This window comes from Uloborus diversus, chromosome 3 (assembly GCF_026930045.1).
Source record: "Uloborus diversus isolate 005 chromosome 3, Udiv.v.3.1, whole genome shotgun sequence".
Lineage (NCBI taxonomy): Eukaryota > Metazoa > Arthropoda > Arachnida > Araneae > Uloboridae > Uloborus > Uloborus diversus.
The window spans coordinates 218,613,745-218,638,819 of record NC_072733.1 but is presented as its reverse complement, the minus strand read 5'-3'; positions in this window follow the sequence as shown (position 1 = coordinate 218,638,819).

Genomic DNA, 25,075 nt, shown 5'->3' with positions numbered 1-25,075 from the left:
TAATGTGAAAGATTTCGAAAATAATATTAGTATTTATTTCTGTTTTCAAATGTTGTTCCGTTATCGAAATATGAAAAACAAAAAAGAAGGAAATGTTCCCCAGGTGTTAAATCTATTTTTAGAAAGTACCCGAAAATATCTTGACTTGCTATTCGTTACATTGTGTTTGTAAGGAGCTGGAGACAATAAAAAAAGCAATGTTTGCGAAAATACGATATGACTGAAACTCAAGTCAATAACCTTATTAGAATAATATTGTACAAGTAAATGAGAAGTATTTGCGTCTAAAATGTAAGTTGCAAACAACATTTTCTCTAAAAAGTAAATAAAAACTGCTCGCTTATTAATTACATTGTTTGCATGTTTCAAAAAGTAATATTTTTCCCTAAATGAAAAATAATCGTAACTTGTTATCTTGTCTTTTTTATCTGCTTGTGGTCAGCAATTGTCATTTCTTTTTTCTTTTTATTAATCAAATTTGTGAGAGAATATTTTTTTACAATCACGATGTCCAAAAAGGGAAAACATTAAATTATTTTCCACTTATTTTCTTTTATTATTATTCTTTCTTTGCATATATATACAGGAGAGACGCAAAACGAAGTGCCATATAACGAGAGAAAATATACGTCAATGCATAATCTCACGAATTTTGAAAGCTGTTCATGTAAATATCATGGAAATGAACTTATTTTTAACACGCTTTTATTAGCTTCACCTGTATGTATCTTTGTAACGGAATCTTGCAACTCAAATTCCGCCCACTTCCTGCTTTCGGATTCTTTTGAGATTTGGCACGCGACCTCAGACCCGATGACAATGCAATATTCTATAATCAAATTTATTCATTAACTATTAATTGTTAGTGTATTCCAATTTTAATCAAGATTGTGATCTAAATTCAAACAATGTGAAAAGAAAATTTTGAAAAAAATACATTAAAAAATGTTCGCAAAAAATATTTAAAAATATCTATAAAAACCTTTGATTTTTCTGCATCAGACAAAATTTTTTCCATTGTTCCAAGATTATTAGAACATGAGTTATTATTGTTTTTAATTAACTTCATGCCAAAATTTAGGTAAGCAATTCATTGCTGATCAGGCCATTGTTGGACAATACTTTTATTAAAATATATCTCAAATTTTCAAAGCAACGTAAATATGATTTCCGCGCACATACATCGATGACTGAGATGGATTAGCCGGATTAGACAATTACTCGACAGGCAATTGATAAGCGCAGTTGAATGCTTTTAGAGCTCGGCTGTTGCACTTTAAGGGGTATAGTTATTCTTTTTGGAGTTCGAGAGACCGCGTTTCGAATGCTGTCCGAGACCGTTGTCGCTTTTTTTTGGACAAATTTCATGAATATAAAAGATTTTGAATTATGTTGAAATAATTTTTTTTTTGTAAACTAAAAACAAAAGAATTAAATGAGCCGCTCAGAAGCCAATGCGGTTAAGTCCAAAACACAAAAATTGAGAAAATTAATGTTTTTTGATACATTAGTTTTTAAAATTCTTTGTTTATTAATTTAATTAGAAAAGTGTATAAAAATCTTTTTTCGAAATGTAAACTCTGCAAAAAAACAAGATATGTACAGGATGTGTAAATAAAAACGTAAGTATTTATTGAAATAATGACAGCATCTTAAAAATTTTAGGACTTATACCTTTTGGCAGATGAAAAATATAAGAAATTTATGTAAAAATAATAAAATAGCATTTATTGTCATAAGTTTTATGTTTATTCATCATAACAAAAACCATCTTCTTACATGTTATTTAAATGTAAATCTTGATCTCCATGTGTTGTCCTTAATGTCCTGTAAAAGTAGTGTTTAATTGGAGGTATATACTTTACTGAACATATGATGTCTTTTTTTGTTTCTCTTGAAATTGTTCTGAATATAGGTTGAGTTATATTTTTTAAATTTACTGGCCTACCTTTTTTTTATTTATTTATTTAAAATCAATTACATGAAAGGTATCATCCTCGTCAAAATTATGTTTGAACTTAATGCTGCTTGGGTTCCAATTTTATGCATCTCATATTAAGCCAATTGACTTTTAATCCACTTGTTGATTTTTTTCCTGTTGGTAACAGCTTCTTCCAATGGTCTTGTGAAAAGAAATTCTCATGGATTCTTTTCGACAACTCTGAAAGGGTTCTTCCTTTTACTATTTTGTATTATATGATACCAGTCACTAGGGTTATAAATATACAGAATTTTTTTGCATAAGCTTCTATAACTGCAAAATCAGCATCATTGGGCAAATAACTGTGCCCACTTAATAAAAATTTAAGCTCAATTGATTCAGCCTTTATGTCTTCACTCTGAACCAATTTCATTAAACTTAACAGTTTTTATATTTCGATTCTGTCCTGAACATGAATCTGAATACCTTATAATTTTTTGAAAATCCTTTGCGTACAATTTAATGTGTTTAGATAAACACGATGACACTTCTTATGAACCCCGCGATGCTTGGGTTATAGGCCAAACATACATGTAGCCCTCGTTAGTCTTTAAATCATGGCAACCAAGATTGTATACATATAAGTTTCTCTTGTAATAAGCAACTGATGTGGATAGTTTCAGAAATGGTAATGCTTTTTCGAAATCAAAACTGAACATGCATATTTCGTCTGAAGCTCTTAGTCGATCATTAGCCATACTATTACGGGGAATTTCTGCATCTCGCAAGTGTTCGTCATGTTCAACTTCAGCTGCATTTTTTTCTTCATCTATTGTAGATTGCTTTTTTATTACCAAATAATCGGATGTTGCACAAGCATCTTTTGAAGGTTGCTTAAAATGTAAGTTAAGTTTTGTCGAAAATATATGGTAATAAAACTTTTCCTTTACTGGTGCAATTTGCTCTTCATTACATTGTTCGACATACAGGTTATACATTTTTGCAATAGAAAAATCTGAATTCAAGTATCTGCCACTGGGATTATGACTTCTTGTATAATGAATTTCTTGTTTTTCAGTGTTACCAACAAATATCGAAAGAAGAACAATTTAATTTTTATTTCAAAGTTTATGTAAAAAAATATTAATAAAAGGTGGACTTATTCACAATGGCTTTTGAAATTATTATACATCATGTTCAGAAGCTATTAAAAAAAGGGCTATCTAACCTAGAAAAAAATAACCAACGAGTAAATCCTTTAATAACTAAGAAGATTAACATTTATTTTATCAAAATTTCCAAAAATCAGAAAATATCCAAAAGTGGACTTAACCGCATTGGCTTCTGAGCGGCTCAAATAATAGTTAAAAAACTAAAAAAACATGCTTTTGTAGCAAAATGAACTAAAAAGTTAAAATCAACTTTTGGATGATAGTAATTGACCAAACACTTAATATTAATGAAATACAAATAAACGTGGGGGAGTTTTTATCACTTGTCTTGAATTTCTTCCATTTGTTATCCGTGCAAAAATGTAAATAGACAGCACCCCACGGGTTTTTTTATTGCGTTAAAATGAAGTGTTTGGTCAATTACTATCATCCAACGATTATTTTTTCGTTCATTTTGCAACAAAAGCATGTTTTTTTTTAGTTTTTTTAACTATTATTTTATTGTTATCATAATCATTTTACTAGAAATGATTCTAATACTTGACATATCTACTTGAAATGAAAGCAAACAAGACTGTGTCGGAATTAAATAGACATTTTTGACAGTTGATCAACAAAAGCCATTTGTAGCATTTTCTTCTGCTTGTTCGTTGAACACATGCGCATTGTCAAATATTCCCTTCCCCCTACAGAAGAAAGTGAACAGCTTAGATTCAGGCGCTTCATAGAAAGATAAGCTTTTTTTTTTAAGGAAACTCTCCGTCCGACAAGCTCCACACTAGCAGCGATCAAGCAATCAAAAAGTTACGCCGAAAAGCCGTTTCAAATGATCGAACATAAGCTGCGGGAACCTTATCGCTGCTCATCAATCAAAGTGCTAATGAGGGAGGGTGCTAATCGGTTGCTCTCAGTAGCGTCGCGAATTTACGCGGAGTGTAGAAGGGCCCTTGACCGGGCCGTAGGGGTAATGGGTTGCGGTGAAGGAAACTGAGTCTCTCTTCCACTGTGTCAGTAGTAGATTGTGAGAAAATTAAAGCTGACGATATCTGGCGACTTTAAAGGGCCTTTATACACCCGGCTTATAATTGCGAGGCAAGTAAGAGCGATCGGATTAGCACCCACTCTCATTAGCACTTTAATTGATGACCCGCGATAAGGTTCCCGCAGCTTATGTTCGATCATTTCAAACTGCTTTTTGGTGTAACTTTTGGAAGCGCTCAGTCGCTGCCAGTGTCCCAAGTGGAGCTTGTCGGGCTTACGAGTTTCTTTTTAAATACAGCTTATCATTCTACACCAAACGCACGACAAGCAACGACAGTGATGTCCACCGAGCTAATTTTCGATACCGAAAAAATTGTATTGGCGGTGAGGAACTTATGGGGGTCTCCCTCCCCCCTAAAATATTAGAAAAATGATCCAATCGAATTTTTTTACAGGAAATTAATGCACAATATTTTCAGTTATATTTTTTTAGCATAAAGCCTGTGTATAGGAATTACTGTTATAAGCCCGATGTCGGAAATATATTTCTCGTTGTAAAAAAACTTGATAAAAAAAATATATATGTTTTACTGTCCCGCTTAATAGGGTAATGGATAAACGAATACCCCGCTTATACAAATAAAACCTCCTGGAACTGAATATTTCCTCATAGATGCAAAGTTCAAGTTCCCCGGTTAATCGAATAATTTCCCCGGATAATCGAATTATGCTAATCAGCTTTCGCAAATATTTTTGCTGAGAAATTTTTTGATTTAATTAGAAAAAAAAAGTAAGTAAGAACAACTGAAGTAATATTTATCGCCGACAGCGGCGAAAACAACAGCATTCATAATCCATAAAAAATTTCCACTATTATATCAATTATTTTTCTTTTTTTTTTTGCCTTTGCCATTGAAAAAAAGAAATAAATAAATAAAAAATAGTGCAGTTGATAATTAAACTGAATAACACAAATAAATATACACATTGTAGACGATGATAAATTGATTAATGTTAAATGTACGATACTGTAGACGACGAGGAAAAGAAGGGAGTCAGAAAAATGTTCCCAAAAGACTTTGAGCAAGCTATCCCCTATTATGGAATTTTTCAAAAAATAATGTTCTGAAAAAAGATGCCAAAAAAAAAAAAATCATTACTCAAGTTGTAAGTTACTTTTTATGACTTGCATCCGTACTTGTAATACATATACAAATTTTTAAATTTTTTTGCTGTTTATTTAGCTTATTTCAAAAACTTTTTAGCAATAATCTTAATTATTTCCCTTAGAAAGCTATTTATTTATCATGTTTACGTTTTAAAAGAAATAATGTCAATTCAGAAAGGTAAATAAAATTTCCCCGCTTAATCAAATACCCCGCTTAATAGAAGAATGTTTCTTGGAACCAACAATCTTCGATTAAGTGGGGCCGACAGTATATTGGAAGTATTGCGCACAGTATTTTAGAGTTGCATCACAAAGGTATTTTTTGTTGCATAGTATCATTAGTGAAAAACCATTTTTTTCAACCTACAGAATGAGAGAGAGATTGAGACCTCATATCAGCTTCAAAAAAGTCATAATAACATTTAATTAGTATAATCATTATTTTACCTCTTTGTTCTCTCTCAAGACAAGTAGTTAAGATAAAATAAACTGAGTTGAAGCTCTGAAATATGTTTCATATTTTAAAATGTAAATATACAAAATTAGTAATTACTGCTTAAATTTATTGAACGCCAGAAAAGTATGGTATCCGATTTATATATTTCATTTTATTGAAATAAATAATTACATGCTTTAAACATGAGGCAACATTTAAAATAATACTGCAAATTTGCCGCAGAAAATTCATAACATCATAACACATATAAATGCGCTGTTTCAAGCGAGAGCTCGGTCACCCTTTGATGTTGCCGCTTAAGTTGCCAGAGCAGTTCACACTGGAACTTGTCTGATGAACCCAATGAGGTTTAATGAAGTGGGTTCTAATCGGTCGCGTCGCGTAGTTACGCCGGGTGTACAAAGGCCCTAGCTTGAATTCTCCCGAAGCAGCAGGATTGCTTTCCAATCTAAGCCCACGTGTATTTTAGCTGAACATATTTCGTACTTTAGCTATTTTTTAAAATGGAGACTCTTGCCGTTTCGTAACTGGTGTTTTCTCTTGCGATAAATTCAAGTTCTAAAAATATTTTTTTGTTAATAATAGTAAAAAAATACCTCTTTTTTTTAAAGAAAAATATCAACAGATTGGGGTATAATTCTCAACTAGCACGTTGTGTTTTCGTATTATAGTAGAATATCTTTGCAACACCGACCTATACAACGTAGTTCTCTATAAACCGCACAACGTTTTAGAAGCGAACCATAAGTTTTGCAGTTCAAAAAAGCCCTGTCTTCCGCAATGCCAATATACACATTGTTAAAGAAATTAAAATCGCTGAAAAAGTGACCAGTAAGCTATAAGAGTAAGCCTATAGCTTACCCTTATTCCGTTACGATTCTGGAAAAGGAAATTGTTGTGAGGAAATGGTAATACCCGCTGGGGACTAATTAAAAACACTTACGAGAGCTAATTTTTTCATGAAAATTTAATTTTATAGATTTTTTTCAACTCAAATTATTCAATACTTTGAAAAAAAAAAACCCCTCAAAAATGTGAACTTGTTTCATTGCTTAGGAATAATTTTTGCTTAAATTTTTCTTACAGTAGGGACAATTGAGAAAATGACATTTGGGTACTTTAGACTTGTATTAAAGACATTTAAAATAAGATATGGAAATTTTGCTTTGATTGTCTTGTTTAACTATATTCTGATTAAAATTAAATTTAAAGCCACAAAAATACTGTATGAATATAAACATTAAATTTTACTAAAATTTAGGGAGAATATATTGTATAAAAAATGAATTTAATTTTTAAGTATAATTGAGTTTCAGATCATAACAACAAAACTTTCCAATTGGCACGAAATATTTGTCAACTACAATATATTAATTATGTGGATCATACATTTCATTAGAGACTAACTAAACGCTCGCGATTGTATTATCATGGTAGCTATATTTTTCAAACAGCTATTTTTGAATTAAATATTTTCAAAACAAATAATTTATAGTAAATTATTTGTGAACGCAATGAATAATTTTAATCTGAATTTGAATAAAAAACATTTTATTTAATCTAAAGACTATTTTTACAAACTTGATACGCACTAAAAAGTATGAAATAAATTAAGTGCATTATTTCTTGATGGAAATTTCACTAAGTCCTTGCATCTTTATGTTTACGTTAATTCTAAAGCATCGAATAAATTTTAAGTTAAAAATTGAGAGAAGAAATGTAGGCGGTATAGTAAGAGCTATTCGAAATAGCTGTACAGGTAACGCTATTGTGCAATACCACAAAAACGTGAACATGAGGATTGAATTTAAAAATTGCTTTATTGATACAAGTAATATATCAAATTAAAACGAATAACATGAGCTTTATGAAATTATAAAGAAAATTTTCATAAAAGTTGTTTTTTCATTATTTTTTGAGCCTAAAATTATTGTACTTTAACAAAAATGTAAGTGTGTATGTTACTATTTGTGACATTGATTTATCCTTCGGGACGCTTGAATTTCCATAACATATTTAACAGGATTTTTAGTATAAAGAAAGTTATAAGGTCTTTCTATCACACCCGTCACAAAAAAGATAACTTCTACAGTGCTGGCCACATTAGACTAAGACTGTTTTAAAAGCAAATTCTTTATCGATTACATACCTTTAGACACATTAACGAACAGTGAAAAAATTATCTAATATTTAGTAAGCATTCCCATGTTTTTGATGAGCATTTTAGTTCTTTTTGGCATACTTTTCACAATGTTTACACCAATTCTTCACTTTTTTTTTTAAAAAAAGGAGGTAAATTGTTTCTACTCACTATTATATATACTCACATGCACATCCTCAATAATTACCTAAAACTTTAAACATAACAGAACACACTAATAAAAAGAACTAGTGAACTCTTTAAGCTGATTGAGGTTATGTTCCTGGTAAGTAGATAAACAAAGAACATAAAGCAGACAGTGCTGCCACCTGCAAACATTAAATTATGCTAAATAACGTAATGATCAGTGTACAGTATGTACTGTACTTTAACAGTAAAATAAATAGTATTTTAGTACAAATAGTGTATAAAAAACAAAACAAAAAAAATTTCTTTAGTTTAATAATTTGGCCAGCACTGTATCGTGGGAACACGACTAGGGTCAAGTTCGATTTAATGGTAAGAGGACCCAAACATTATTTTGGGAAAGCTTTTACTACGTATATCACAAGAACGACGGCACACACAAGAACACAAGGACAGTAGAACACAACAAGATGGATGACAAAAGTGAAAGTTGAAGTACATTCTTCCCGCGCGCTTATAGCGCCAACTGTTAACGAAATGGGGGAGATGCAACATCCTCCGCCCACAAAAGTTCAAGTTTAACCTAAGCATATAAATTTCAATGTCAAAAAATTTTAACATTTGTTTTAAGAATTAAGGCAAAACATTATCACTGAATTAAAATTACAGTAGGGGAGACAGGGGCAAGATGACGAATGCTTTACTTTTTCCGTGTTTCACTAGGTAACAGCATCAACTGCCTACTACTGGCTCTCCTATCCGTTGTTCGTTCAGCCAATAGTATAGAGACGCTGAAATCGCCTCTATACTATTTCTGAAGCTCCAATTGTTTACTGTGGCCACGGTATAACTTTTATGCATGCGTAAATAAGCTCTGCTACAAATACAGATAAGATATATCGTGTCTTTTTAATATTTATTAGTAACTTGGTTTAAATACTACATATTACAATGAATAAATGTCAATTAATCACCTTCTTTTATGGCGATGGAGAATAATCCGTTCAAACAGGCAGTCCGGGGCAAGATGACGGGCGGAAACGCGGGGCATGATGACGAGCTCGTCGCCTTGATATTTTTTAAGATGTAAAAACAGTTATCATTTGTAAAACTAGGTAACATATTCAAAACATAAAATATGTTAAACATTTTTCAACGTTGTCATCTTGCCCCCAAGGTCAAAATCATCTTGCCCCAAGGTCAAAATCATCTTGCCCCAAGGTCAAAGTCGTCTTGCCCCATAGCTGGGGCATGACTCGCTAAAGATTGCGATTTGTTAAGGTTATGAAAAAACAAAAATATCCTTTGTTTTTTTACTTCCTTTTACAAAAAAGGAAGTATTGTATTCGCGAAAAAAATTTCAATAAAATATCGGCTTTAATTTCCATTTTTCTCACCCCCGAATGAATGTTGAGCTTTTTTTTCGACCCGACCACACGTGGATTTATGCCTAGAAACGTACAGTCACCCGAAATATACATTTTGACGACTCCGGAGTTAATTACTACGAATTTTATCGTGACGTCCGTATGTACGTATGTATGTGCGTATGTATCTCGCACAACTCAAAAACGGTATGAACTAGAAAGTTGAAATTTGGTACGTAGATTCCTAGTTGGGTCTAGTTGTGCACCTTTTCTTTTGGCTGCATTCGAATGTTTCTAAGGGGGTCTTCTGCCCCTTTTTGCGGGGAAATCATTGTTAATTTCGATGTAAACTCAAGTGGTGTTATAATTTGTCGGACACTTGGCAATATATCGGCAGTCTTTTGGTCGCCAAGTTTTGTCGCCAAGTTGGCGACACATTTGACGATTTTTTTTTAAATCTGTTTCAATTTGGCCACTGGTGGTGATATTTCGAGAGTATACTATTGAATCACATTAAAATTGCCAATAATGGGGAAATGACATTAAAATTGGAGTAAAAGGAAGTCATGTGATGCACACATCAGCTCGTTTATTTGAAAAATTTAATGGCAATATATTTAATATTACAAAGAACTAATCTAACAGCTCATGTAAAATTAATTTTGCTATCCTTAAAAATAAAGTAATAAACAACTAAAATTGATATCATAGTCATCTTGCCCCGGTTTCCCCTACACAATTAAAACATTCACCTGAAAATGTTAACATTAAAATAGTTAAAATATCAGCTCAAAGTCTCGTAGGTTTAATGATCCTACCACTTCTGGTGGTTATTGGTCGGAGCCGGTCTTAACATTTGCGGGTCCCGATTCGAAAATCTCCTTTACAAATTGGCTGTACGAGTTCAAGAAGTGCCGACCGATTTTTCTGATTCGGGCAAGGGTTCGAATTCTGCGTCTTCCTTTAAATTTCTACATCACGTTTGATTTTTTCTTCTTTTTATCTTAAGAAATGAATGAATAAATGGCCACAAAAATAAATGTCAATTTTAAGAATGCACGATAAGTAGCTCTGAGAATCTTTATGCCCAATCCGGTTGGTGCACGAGAAAATTGGCGGGTCAAGAGAAGTGAGATGGTAAGGGAACGGAGTCCCTGATGCTGATTTTTTCTTCCTTTTTTTTTTTTTTGTAAAATTGGACTATGTTATGGGATTTTAACATGACTAATTAAATGCCCTTCAAAAAATGTGGAATATGGCTTCCAAAACCGGAACGAATGGCCACCGTAGAGTCCTCTTCCAGTTCAAAGTTCGATTTTCATAAAATAACATGAGAAAAATCCATTTAGTTAGAATTTTTAGTTTTTATTTTCCTAGAATAAATCAACTTAGTAAAAAATTATTTTTCTATCGATCATTATTATGAAATTTTGAGAAGGGAGGGGGCAAGTTCCTTTACCGTTGGAAGTGAGCGAGTGGTAGTCTCCCCCCCCCCCGCCCGTATGAGTCGCCTATGTGCGCAATTCATAGCTTAGACGGAAAAGGAAATGCACCAAAATTTATAAGTTCAAAAAATATAATTTTAAACTACATGCAAAAAACCAGATACCTTTGGGATGTCAGAAGTGGAACGGAACTGCAGGGAAGGGAGGAGCTCCTTTTGGTAATTTTTCGAAATTGAAGTTCAAAAAAGCAGTTTTTGAACGGAGATGAGGTTGGGAGGGGTGGGGGACGTTGGAGGTGGAGATAAACCACCCACGATCCCAGGAGTCTCCAAAGATGACATCTAAAATCGCAAATTTTGACAATTCTGTGTTAAGGGAAATGGGGAGAGGCGGAGGTCCCTGCCTAACGAATTATTTTTAATACTTAGGATAGGTTTACATCAATTTTAGTAGTGATAGGGAATTGGGGGCTCCTCTCAGAGATTTTAGTTCCAAATTAGATAATACATGCGCCAGCTCATTCAATTCCAGCCGAGGACTGTAGTTTCGTGCTTATTAGCACTCATCAGTCCGGCATTGGAAGTGAATGAGCTGGAGGTGGAAAACCTCTTAAGAAAGCCTAGAGTGCCAAACAAACTGGTAGCTCATATAGAATTAGCACTGACAAGACGAGTGACCGAAGCAATGGTTTGATTCAACTCGAAGATTGAAGACAAGGCATGGTATATTCAGTAAGTTACCAAGCCCTATAATAGTAAGTTATCGCCCTTATAGGGCCCCGGTAACTTACTGAATATACCATGCCTTGCCTTCAATCTTCTAAATGAATCGAACCATTGCTTCGGTCACTCGTCTGGTCAGTGCTAATTCTATATTAGCTATACCAGTTTGTTTGGCACTCTAGGTCTCCTAAAGAGGTTTTCCACCTCCATCTCATTCACTTCCTATGCCGGGCTTATGAGTCCTAATAAGCACGAAACTGCATTCCTCGGCTGGAATTGACTGAGCTGGCTGTGTATTTCATGTATTTCTGCCTTAGCCCTGGCTATAGGGTTGGTAACTTACTGAATATACAAATTAGATAACGTTTGATGAAAATTGAGAAGAAAGGAATTTGGTGATCTCCTGCAGAAAATTTTCAAAATCGAGGGCATTAAGGCGCAGTTTTAGACTATCATTAGTGACTTTAGGGGATTCAGTTCCTCTTCAAAATTTTTTCGATGTTGAAGTGTTTAAAACTCAGTTCTAGGCCCTGTTTGGTAACGAAAGAGGAAAGGGAAGGAAATTCTTCCCGGATTTTTTTTCGAAACTGAAATTAATTTTAAGCTTTCCATGGCATAGGTTCGAGAGTTTTCTCGTGGTAGTATTTTCTAAAAGGGAAATTTTGAGCTATTGTGCTGATGCTAAAGAAAGGTTCATTACTTAGGAAAAAGGTTTCAGAGACCTTCCCTATGAAATATTTCGAAATTCAAATCAAAAACACTATTTTAGGCTACTTTTGGAGACATTAGAGGAGAAAAAGGGGAGGAGGGTTGTGAAATTTATAAATCTTCCTTACTTGGAAATCCGTTAAAATTGAAAACTGAATGATTTAAACTTTAGTCAGTTTTTTTTTTTTTTTTTTTTTTTGTGATAAACTTGAGGTAATAGCGTTTGAGTTGCCTTCTACTGAATATTTTGAAATTGAAGTCTTAAATCGCATCTTCCGTCACTTTAGGAGATATGTCAAGGTTTGGTGGCTGCCCCAAGAAATTTTTTGGTCTTGAAGGTTTACAAACCAAATTCCAGGGTGCATGTATAAACATGAGAAGATGAATGACAATTTACTTTTTTGGAATTTTTATGGAATTGTTTTACGCGTCATTTATTTATTTTTCAGAATAGTACCTACGTTAGTGGTAATTGCGTGTTACAGAAATTGTCATTGCTGTTGAGTTTCAGGATTTTTTATCTACACAATTAAAGAAAGAAGAATTAAAATAACAATTAAAAAAATAACAAAAAATTTATAAATGAAATAAATTAAAAATATAGCTCTTGAAATTCTTCAAATAACGGAGTCTCGGGTGAATTTCCGCATTGCCCATGTGATAGTAAGATCTTGGGAGTAAAGGCCCTTGACCCTTACGTTAATTACTGACCATACTAATAGGGAAGTTGCAACCTATTAAATGTTCATATTTTGGCTATTGGATATTGTTAATTGACCCTCAAAACTAAAAAATTCACCATCGCCGAATTTTAAAACACCGTGGTTGATTTTTAATGAATTTTTAAAAATCCACGAGCAAAAGTGCGCGCTTCTCAAACGTCAGGAGCCTACGTCACAGGGCGCGAATGGGCAGCCTTCCGCCGAAGATCCCTTGTTTTCGCTAGGGACATTTTGAGCGCGCTGATATTTCTATTTTTTAGAAATTCAATAATCCTTTTGAACACACTATGGAGACCGGATTCGTTAAAGCACAATTTAAATAATCTTCCTCAAATAATATCAATGAGATATTCGAATATTTTCGAGAGGATGAGAGGTTTAATGTTCCAGAAACGCGAGGAGTTAAATGCGAGGAGAAAGCCTTTTACGTTTCGTCTTCGAAGTCGAATGCGTGACCTTCGCTTCTCCCCTATCGGAAGAGGGGATGACGTCACTTCCTATGCCATTTGACGTCACAAGAGCTTGAACTTTAAAAATTAATTTAAAAAAAAACTACTTATCGTATCGCGAAAATTTTTTCACCTATGATGTTCATACATGTTACTCTATCATATAAAAATAAAATTGAAAAATCGAAAACTTTCCTATTGTTGATAATTATTAAAAATTTGTACTTTGGTTCCCTACTACCTAGTTCATTTCCCTTGACCGGAAGTTTTAGGGTTCAGAGAGTATGACCTAAGATATGAATTTAAAAATGTTCAACTGGCTATATGTTTTAATTTTTTCTTCTGAAAATTTATTCAAGACTGGTAGTTTTAGACATGTTATTGCTAAGTTTAATAGGGATGCTAAAAGCCTCAGGAAACTCCCCCTACTTCCTTACTCGCACTGAAAGTAGCTTCATACCACCAGATTAATTATCAGTTAAGCATTTTATAATTAATATCATTTAAGTTCATTTGAACTTTTTATTTCCTTTATTTTCTTACTTATTTTCGTGAGGAAAAAAATTTAGAGCGGGGCCACATTGGGCTCTTAATCGGCTTAAGGCCAACTCTGTTATTGATTCTCTCATAATCTCGGAAATTTTACCTGAAGTTTCCAAGGGGCTCAAACGTTGAATTGGTCGTTCCAGTTCACCACTCTGAGTTTTCAATTTCGCAACGCGGCAGACACCGTCACGCCCTTTGTAAATTTCAATAATTTTGGCTAAAGGCCAATCTACACGATTTTTATCATCCGAATTGATTAATACAATATCTCCCACAGCTAGTGGAGTTTGTACCCCTTCCCTTTGCTGATTTGCTTTAAAATGGAGAGATATTCTTTTTGGATCCTAGTTTTAAGTTTTTGTTTAACGGCGTGAAGGTGCCTCGCACGTTTGCGAAGGTTTTTCAAGTCCTTCTATTCTAAGTCTTGGACGCAGAATTCAGTCTCATTCTGCAAAAATAAAGATGGTGTTATAGCTATTAAATCAGAGGGGTCCTCCGAGAGGTAAGTGAGGGGTCTGCTGTTCAGCAGTGCTTCACACTCACACACGACGGTTGTGAAGTTGATCGTATTGGAGACAAGCCTTTCCCACATGGCGTCTCAGTAATTCTTTCAACATCCAGACTACCCTGGTGGGTTCAAGTGCCAAGAGACCTTCTTCAAGTCCGAGTGAGAAATAATAAATGACACTCCAATCGATGTTTTGGAGCTCATTGTTTAGTCCAACGAAATTTTTACCATTGTCAGAGTAAATTGTTGTTACTCGACCTCTCGACGTGCGATAAATCTTCTTATGGGTTGATATGTCCGAGACAAGTTCGAAATGAACGGCACGGTAAACTGCACATGTGAAAATTGTCGGACCCTTTATTTTTTGCGAGTAAGCAGAGGGAGAGAGAGTGGATCCAGCATTTTGGTTTAGAAGTAATGATGCAGGGTCATCGCAATGCACAAAAAGTATAAAATTGCCGGCCCTGTAAGCATTTCAAGCGCATCTTAAAAACAGAAAAATAAATGACTAATAATGATTTCAGCTTCTTTTCTCAGAGGGAGTCATTACAGAATCTAAGTATTGACAAGAAGTGCTTAATCGTGTATATAATATTTATTCTGGAAAAGGGACCGGGGGGTTCTACTCGGCAAATGTTTAGTCTTAAAAATGCATTTTAGACGATCTTCGGTAATGTTAGGTTTGAGATCAGGCTTCGGAACCTCAGTTCAGTTTACGAAATTAAAACATTAAAAATGCAAATGTTATGCTCAATTATATGGGTGGCTCTCCCCAGGAGTTTTTTCTAAATTTTAGCTCTAAAACGCATTTTGGACGATATTTGGTGTTACGGTAAGGAAAGATTCGAAGACCCACCCCAGGAAAGTTTAATAACATGTAGCCTTAAAAATGCATCGTAGACAATATTTAGTTATGTTAAGGGAAAGAGCTTCGGGGGCCGCTCATATTCCAAATTCCAAAATTGACACTTTAAGAACGCAACTGTATCCGATTATGGAAGGAAAAAGGGGGCTCGGATGCTCTCCCTCTAAATTTTCCAAAATTGTAGCTGTAAAAACATAGTATTGGACAAACTGTGGTGATGTTAGGGGAGGGAGGGGGGAGTTTGAGGGTTCTGCCTCTGGAACGTTTCAGAATTGTAACCACAAAACCGCAGTTTTGGACGATCTTTGTTGGTGTAACGGGATCTCCTTTGGAATGTTTTCAAATTTGTATTTAAAATACATTTTAGACGATCAATAGTAAAGGTTAGTTAGGAGATCATGATTCGGGACGCTCCTTCGTTTCTTTTGAAACGTAAAAAACGCACTTGCTTTCCTCGGTTGTGTCATTAAAAAAAAAGGAGGGGGGGAGGTTCTGGGCACTCCCTGGAAATGTTTTGAAATTTTAGCTCTGAAACGCAGTTTTATACTGCCCTTGGTTATATTACGAGAAGGAGGGATTCAAAGGCCCTCTCTCGAAATGTTTCTAACCTCTATTCTTAAAAATGCATTATAGACTTTGTTTAGTAATCTTAAAAGTGAAGAGGTTTTAGGGGAAGGGGCTCTCTCTTCCGGCCATTTGTTCAGAATTGAAACTTAAAAAACACAATTGTAGATTATACCCGATTATGAAAGGATGAGTAGGGTTCGTGTGCTCCGCCACATTTTTTTCCAAATTACAGGTATAACTGTATAAGGCGATATGAAGTGATGTTAGGAAGAAGTGATTCGGTAATCACACCCAGAAAGTTTTAGAGTCTTAAAATTGCCATTGTAGGCGTGCCTTTGGGAGGACTGGCATTATGTTTTTTTTTTTGAAACGGAATTTTCAAAATTGGCAGTACTAAGAATACTGGCAAATTAACGAAACTGAAGCTCTAAGAACGTGATTTTAGTCGATTTTCAATGATATTAAGGGGAAAAGTGAAAATCCTCAATACAAAATTTAATGATTTTGGTAAGAGGGAGGAGAGGACCTCTCCCCCCCCCCCCACCCCAGCAAACTTTCAAAGTTCGCTTTTGAAACGCAGTTTTTAGACAATCTTTGCTAAGGTTCATGAGAGGACAGGTGCGGAACCCTCCGTCGGTAGTTTTACAAAATTTGACTTAAAGTTTTTTTAGACGCATCCATTTCTTGCGTCTAATATCTCAAATGAATTTCGACAGATTCACGAACCAGTTCCTCAATCCTTTTCCCTTCCTTTTCAAGAATGCATACATAAGCAATCTTGAGATTAGCAGGGTGGAACACAAATGCAACTACATACTTCTAGTGGGTTCTGGGTTGGTAATACAATAAAATGTAATTGCATTTCCAGTCAAGAATTGTACAGTGCACATTTTTTGTAAAAATATATATATATTATAACTCGGATCTAAAAGAAGAAACACTGTTGCAAGCTAAAAACGTCAGTTTTTGGATAATTTCACATAACTTTGTGGCTTCTGTGCGAACTAAGAACTGCAAAGAAATGTAAATATTTTCAAAGATATATGAAAAGTTTACTGAAAGGAAGCATGTAAACAGTTTTGGAATAAAAGTTTTGAACATTTGGACTTGAAAAAAAATATTTGAAAATTGACCATTTTTTAGCTTTTTTTTTCAAACTTAATGGGCGATATGAATACATACATATTAATTTTTTAATTATTTTTCCCATGTTTAGGAGGCAATACACATTTTTTTTTTTTTTTTTTTGCTATTAGAAGTTACTTCCCGAAAATATCCTTTTTTCGGCTCACCCTATTGTGTAGAGCATATTTCCTGTTTGAAAAATTGTAATTGGAATCTCTAAATCAAGAAATATTGCAATGTGCAAAGTAAACTAAAAATGTCGATTTTTGTTTAATTTCACGAAACTTTGCGGCTGAAGTACAAACTAAAAAGTCTATAGAATGTATATCTTTTCAAAGATGCATAGAAAGAGTGCTAAAAGAAAGCACTTAAATGGTAGTAGAACAAAAATTTTGAACATTGGGATTATTATAAAAATGTTTGAAAATTGACCATTTTCTACCTTTTTATCCAATTTTGCAACCAATGCGCGATCCGAAGACATAACTATCATTTTTTTAATTATTTTTCCCATGTTCCATGTGTCAGTACACAACTTTTTTTTTCCCTTTGTTTTTGTTATTAGAATTTGCTCCTCGAAAATATTCTTTTTCGGCCCACCCTAACAGAGAGGTGCAAAGTTTAAAAGCACCATTTGGAGCAAATTGGGCAACTCATGAAGTACCCCCCCCCCCCCGCCACCTTAGATATTTAAAAGAGTATCACTTATTTTTCGGCAAAAAACCAGAGTATCGGCTCCTTCCTATGTCAGCCCCATGGCTGATTTTTTTTTTTTTTTTTGGGAAAAATAGTTTTTGAAATATGTTGGAAGCATCGCACGTTACATCGAGTCGCATCTTCAGTGAAGAAGATTGTTTTGCTTTAACCAATCTCAATGGAGAACGTTTTTCATTATTTTGACATATAACGTTGTTCTGTTAGTGTTTTGAACATAATGTCTTACCATCTTAAAAAAAAAAAAAAAAAATATAGGCTGAATGGAGCGTAAAGTTAAAGCTGAACAGGTAGGAAGCACTATATGATACTATATGATTTAAGTAGTATTGATATACAGCACTATATGATTGTAAGACATAAGATATGAATCTGTTATTCAATTAAAAATCAAATGGCGATTTTCAAAACTAAATCGCCTGAAAATATTAAAAAGGTTAGAAACAGCACGGAGCGAAAAAATCGTCAGGGGCACGTTTCAAAGTAAGACAGTAGTAAAATCACACAGTAAGAATGTGCATAAATGTGCCCCGATGTCAATGCGTAAACTTGCTTCGTCGCCAAGTTTGTATTTATTTTTAATGTGCAATAAAATTTAGTAACATTTCTGTTCATACAAATACAACTCTTAGAAAAGGATAAAATTTTGCATATTTTTATATATTTGTTTATTCTTAACTAACCGGGAAACCACACGATCAAGGAAATTCGAGAAAAAATCGAAATTGTTAGCATTTGAAAGTTAATCGTAAAATATGTTTAAGGCACAAAAGTACGTGCCTTCGCCGTTATCGAAATGAGGTCTTAAAGTTTGTCAAAATTTTACGTTAAGTCACCAAATTTAGCGAATTTTGTTTAAAAATGGCAAGTACGGCACAATTCCAAAATCTGCATCTGAAAAGACATCTCATTGCTATTTTTAGTCTTCACCAAAACCGTGAAAGATTTTTTAAGTTGATTCTTTACTCATGGGTGGGCACTAGGGGGAGAGGCATAGACTCGCCATTAAAAATTTTAGGGGGTTGTTTTCAGGGATATTTTTGGAACTGATGTGATATACCCCACCCTTGGCGACTTTTTCCTGATGGCGCCAAGAAAGCGTCGCCAAGAAAACGATGTATGACGACATATGCCATACATCGTTCTTAGCGATGCTTTTTTAGCGCCAACAGGAAAAAATCAGATAAAAAAATATGATCAAAGCACTTCAGAACACAATATATATAAAAACAACATAAAACCACAACAAAAAACATCACGAACATACGCTTCAAAAAGTACCAGAAACTAGAAAGTTTTGGACACAAAGAACAATTACTAGAAAGTATTTAAAATGCTTAAATTGACAAATTACTATAACAGCTCACCAATGAAATATGTACCAATAGAAATAAAAGCTATTTTCCATCATGCATCTCATCAAACAAAAACTTTTCTCATACTCTGCTAAAATGGAGCAAAGCGATTCAAATTGCGATGTTTAAAGCGGAAAACATCCCCAAAATCAATGACTATTTCAGCCAAAAAAGCGCTTAGTTACTCAAACTTCGATGTATGAATAGTAGAAATGTCTCAACAAAACATCCTAAACATAAATAGTACAAAAATACCATACATTTATTTGCTATCCAGACATGCTTTCAAAATACCTATTATATATTACATAAAATAACACCTTTATATTTTTATAAAATGCTGGAGTCAACTTATTTTCAGAAATTCAGTACCTAAAGTTAGCACGTTAATAGAATGTCTAAATAATTCGTGGCATCGATAAGAATTAACTTTTAGAACAAAATAACCGTACTATTTTTGTAAAATTAATTTACAAACAGTAAAAATAAAGTTAAAAACTACAAGAACCCCTCAAGGATTTGTAAAAACAAAGAATTTCGGAAGTGAGAAGTTTTTTCTTAATTCTAAAATGAAGAACTTACCTTTGTATGGTATAAATCTTCACACTCAGTCTAAAACAATACATCATATGAAAATGGCACGTTACAGATACACACCACGTTGGAGTTAACTTTTAGTTAACGTTCAAGTTTGAAGAAACTGGCATTTTCTAATGTTTTTACTTCAAAACATAACTACTGAATTTAAACTAACACAAAATAAGCTTTCCTGTAAGGTATATTGCACGAAACAACACGTATCTAAACAACCCAAGTAAACAAGTTTGAACAGATTTAACTAGCTTGCCTTCAGGTTACCAAACACAGGTTAATTTCCCCAGGGATGCCATGCTTAAAAAATTATCTCCTCATTGGCGAGAAAAATATTTCAATTTTGTACAAAAAATCGGATGTCGCCAAATGGAGGGTATATCACATCTGTACCATATTTTTCTCTCGTCTGGTAAGGGGGGGCTTTTCTTTTGTGGGGTCTTCAAGATATTAGTGTGGGAGGGGAGCACTGTCACTCTTGGAGGAAATAGGCACCCCTGCTTTACTGGTGTGCGTCAAATATAAGAACCACTATCAAGCTTATGAAGCGGAAAGTTTTTCCAGAGGAACAACTTTAAATCAAAATTAAACTGAAGTTTTATTTCATTATTAATGATCAAAGAATTCCGCTACAGTTGGGCTAAAGTTGAGCCTCCTGGTTTTTAACAAAAATGTACTTACATGTACTTGAAAAAGTAGTATGGTGGGAAAGGGGGACGCTCGCGGGAGGAACGCTGTCACCGGAAATATTTGTTGTTGTTTTTTTTGAGCAATCACGATTGCTTATTGCTTTCATTTGACCGTTTTGATGTCCTATGATGTTATTTTCCCACCAGCACCCTCTGCAGCATCACCGTCGACCGGCCGCCTCACGATGCTGTTCCCCTAGCGAAAACCATCTCTAAGTTGCGTCAATATCCTACACTTACACGCATACATACACGCACGTACACACACATACATACACCTACACACACAAACACATACACACATACATACAGACACCTACACATACACACACACCTACACACAACTACCCACACACTCATGCCTGCACCCAGACACAAACCCATATGCCTACACACGCATACACATCCCCCCCACACACAAACACTCATACACACAGCTACCCACACACTCATACCTGCACACAGACACAAACACACATGCCTACACACATACACATACCCCCTACACACAAGCACACGTTCTCCCCCCCCCCCCACACACACTCATAAACACACACCTCTACATACACACACACACTCTGATTGCGAAAAACATAATTAGAATTCAAGAGGTCAAAATTCAAATTATTTTTTTTCTTTCTTTTTTGTAAAACAATGTCAATATAATGTAAACTGATTTCAAAACACCTTTTTTTCTGGCGAGTCCCCTAGACCCCAAAGTGAGTTCCCAGACAATTAATTTCCAACTCCAGCTGTGTGTATGCTTTCTGTTGCTTTCCGTCATGTTAAGCATTTTGTATAATTCTGTCGTGGGAAAATACAGCGCAGTATCAGCAAGTTTTTCCATATTCTGTACTATAGCAAGGGGTGCCCACCTAGAGTGTATGGGGGGGGGGGGTCGTGGCAAACACTACGCCATTAACATTTTTAGGAGGGTGTTTTGAGGGATATTTTTTTCATTTGGGGGGAATCTTGCTTTTGGGCATCTTCGTGACATTTAGGGGGGTGCGCCCTTGCCTTTAGGCGGGGGGGGGGGGTAAGCACCTCTGCTGTAGCTTTAGTGTACAAAATTGCTTATTTGATTTCCGCTGAAAATTAATCACAAAAAGGACGTCATATTCAAACGTTTCCATTTTTGGAATTCAAAACGAGTTTCTTCAAATGTCTCAAAAATTCATTTCTGCAGATACTGTGCTTTAACATCCCACGGCAGAATTAACCCATTCATCTTTAAAATTTTGAAGGGACGAGCAGGATTAAAGTATATTTTTGCATTTTAGTGTAGTTTAACTAAATTTTATTTCAGCACGTTAAGTGTTAATTGCAACATTATTGATATAATATATTTCAAGTATTTCTTAATACAGTTCCTATAAGTATTAATTATGAATATTTCTTTTAGATTCTGTGCAAAGTTAATATTTATACTTGAGGCAATATAAATTGAAAAAAACATTCTAATTCAGAAATTTTAATTAGCAGAATAATGTTAAATACAAATAAGATATATAGTAAAATAAAAATGAAAGATACCTGTCGAAAGGGAAAATCTATGCTACTGACCCTGACAAATATGACACTGAACTACACTAATTAATCGTTAAAATACATTAACGATTTATACACTAATTAATCGTTAAAAGCCGAAAATTTCTGTCTTTTAACGATTAAAAGACAGAAATTTTCGGCACTATAAACATTTCATGAATTTAAGTCGTGTACAGATATTGCAACCGTCAAACTCCCCCAAAATGCAAAATTGCAATGGTGGTGGCCGAGTTTTCAATAACCCACACTTATGTCAAGCATATAGTATCATGTGAGTGTGGTTGTACTAATCTGGAAATGAATGAGTGATAGTAGTTTGATTGAAACAAAACTTGTAAAAGTTATTCCAGTATTTAAAAAAAAACAAAACATGCAATATGTTGTGCATTTACGTTATAACCACTATCAGCTGTAGTGGCAGATTTTGTCTGGACTTCAGGGGTTGTTTTAACAAAAGCCGACTATATTAATAGTTTTTAAGAATAAAAATAACTATTTCCCTCCATCCATGATGCAATTTCCGATATCGATAATTTTGGAGCTTAAGTTATTGACATTTTTTATCCGTTGTTTTCCTTTTAGAATTTTTTTTTCTTTTGTTTTAAACTAAAAAAATTACACATTTTTCCTCACAGTAGTCAGACAATAAAGCTTTATGTATTAATTATAACTTTTAAAAAAAGAACTGATACCATAATCCATGACCATTTTACTTCAACATCAAAGACCGTTCGTTTTATCATCTGTATATGAGTTCAACGTAGTCAGATTTTTGTACTTATTCATATTGATTCCCCCACATTATTAAGAAATACTTACAACATATTTCATTCATAAGAATTAACACTTAAATAACTTAAGTCAAATACACTTAAAATAGAGAAAAATTCTGAAATGTATTACTTACGAATGAAATGATACAATTCATGTTTAATTTCATTGTAAAGTTGTCATTCTTCTGGATAAAGCTTTTCACTTCATAGGCTTGATGGTGATTCTTTAACACACACAAGTAACACACACATCTTTCACGCGGTTTGCAGACGACCTAAAATGGAAATCAGATGCCTTGCATGATGCTAACGATTAAAAAGTGCGGTTTTTTAAATTTCTTGCCAAGTCTTGCAATTTGGCGACTTTTCTTGAGATTTCGTCCGACTTTAAAAGCCTATCTCGAAAACGAGAGGTGAGGGCACACAGTTCATGGGTAAAAAAAAGTCTAAATATGCTCTATCGAATGCGACAATTTTGAACTTTTTTCCTGATTACTGAAGTTGTGTGGTTCCCTGGTGAGTAACAACTTGAAGGATATCAGTATTTCTTAAATACTAAATGTAAATATACTGGAATAAATATCATAACAGTTAATGAGATTGTGGAAACCCTTCAGATTGTATTTTTTTCATTAATTTCTTCGAAGTTTTGGTGCTGTTTGTGAAGATGTCGAAAGGTAAGAAGCTAACTGATCGTGAAATTGGGCAGATTGAAGCTTTTTCTTCAACGGGGATGAGTAGCCGTACTATTGCGAAAAATATAAGAAGATCGAAGACTGTGGTAAATAATTTATTAAGATGGCAAAGACAATTATATTGAAAAAAACACTGGCGAAAGACCTAGAGCTTTTTCCTCGCCTGATGAAGGAAGAGTTTAACCTTACATCAACTGGAAAGTACTCAACCAGGAAACTTATTCAGGCGACAGGTATAAATGTTTGTCAAAAAACGGTAAATAACACAATTAAAAGGTGTGAAAGTTTCATGACTTAAGGCTGCTTTTCTTACAATGGCATAGTCTCAATTGCGCTTGTTTCGAATAAAATGAATTCACATGCATATCAAAATATCCTCGCAAGTCATCTTTTACCAAATGCTGAACTTATTGCTATAGAAAATTGGAAATATCAGCAAGACAATGCATCTATCCATTCGAGTAAAGGTCTCCAGATCTCAACCCAATAGAGAACTTTTGGGGCGACTTAGCAAGAAGAGTTTATGCAAATGGAAGACTTTTTACTTCATCAATAGAGCTGAAATCTACTATCGAAGATAAATGGTATAAAACAGATTCCAAACTTTGTCAAAAATTAGTTTAATCTATGCAAACAAGAATATTTGAAGCAATTCGTAGAAATGGCTCCTACACGAGATTCTAAATGTTTGTATTTTTTCTTCCTATGCTTTTTTCTATGTTGGCCTTAAAAATTTTACTCAGGCTCAAATACACTGTCAAAACTACGGGTGCCTTTGACAAGCTATTTGGCTCCCTGGGGTGATACGGTGCCTCAGGGTGCAATGAAGACTAGGAAATGAGATCAAGGTGAATGACGCTAATAAATGTGAAGACGGACCTCCTAAATGCATGGGTTAAACGTTGGCACATGCGCTCTCCGCTCTGACATCGTTCAACCGCAATCAATGGGAGACGCAAGAATAACTACGCACATGCACTTTCCCATTGAATGAAGTACGAAATTGGATTAAAACTCATAAGTTTCTGCGATTTACACTTCAAAATTTCGCGTAAGTACAGGCATTTGATCATAGTTTAGCTTTCAAGGCTTTCGAACATATTTAAAAGTAAAGTAAGAAAAACAACGTTAAAAAAAGCACAAATTTGCCTATTACAGCAGACACGTGTTTCGGCGTTACAGGGAACGCCTTTTTCAATGCAAAAAGTAATGAGCTTATGAATGAAAAGTCGTCGGATGTCTTTTCATCCATAAGCTCATTACTTTTTGCATTGAAAAAGGCATTCCCTGTAACGCCGAAACACGTGTCTGCTGTTATATGCAAATTTGTGCTTTTTTTTTAACGTTTTTCTTTACTGTTCAGCGCAAAGGTATTTATTTATCTTATTTTTAAAAGTGTTTCAAAGGTACGTTGATTCTTCAGTTAGCCGTTATGTACATTTGCTATTTCTATCATGCATAAATTTTACTTAAAAATAGCTATCAGTACCGGATAAGTAACATTTAATTATCAAAACGCTTAAATGAGATGATATTTGAAAAGTTATTTCAACTATTAATTTTGAATATGTGGTTTTACGTGCTTGTATTGTAGCGATCTTGTGGATTTTTAACTAAGAGATTTATTGTTAACAATGTGATGCACTCGGCAAATGAACGGAAACTCTAATGATTATGCGTATAATCACAACATAAAAGCA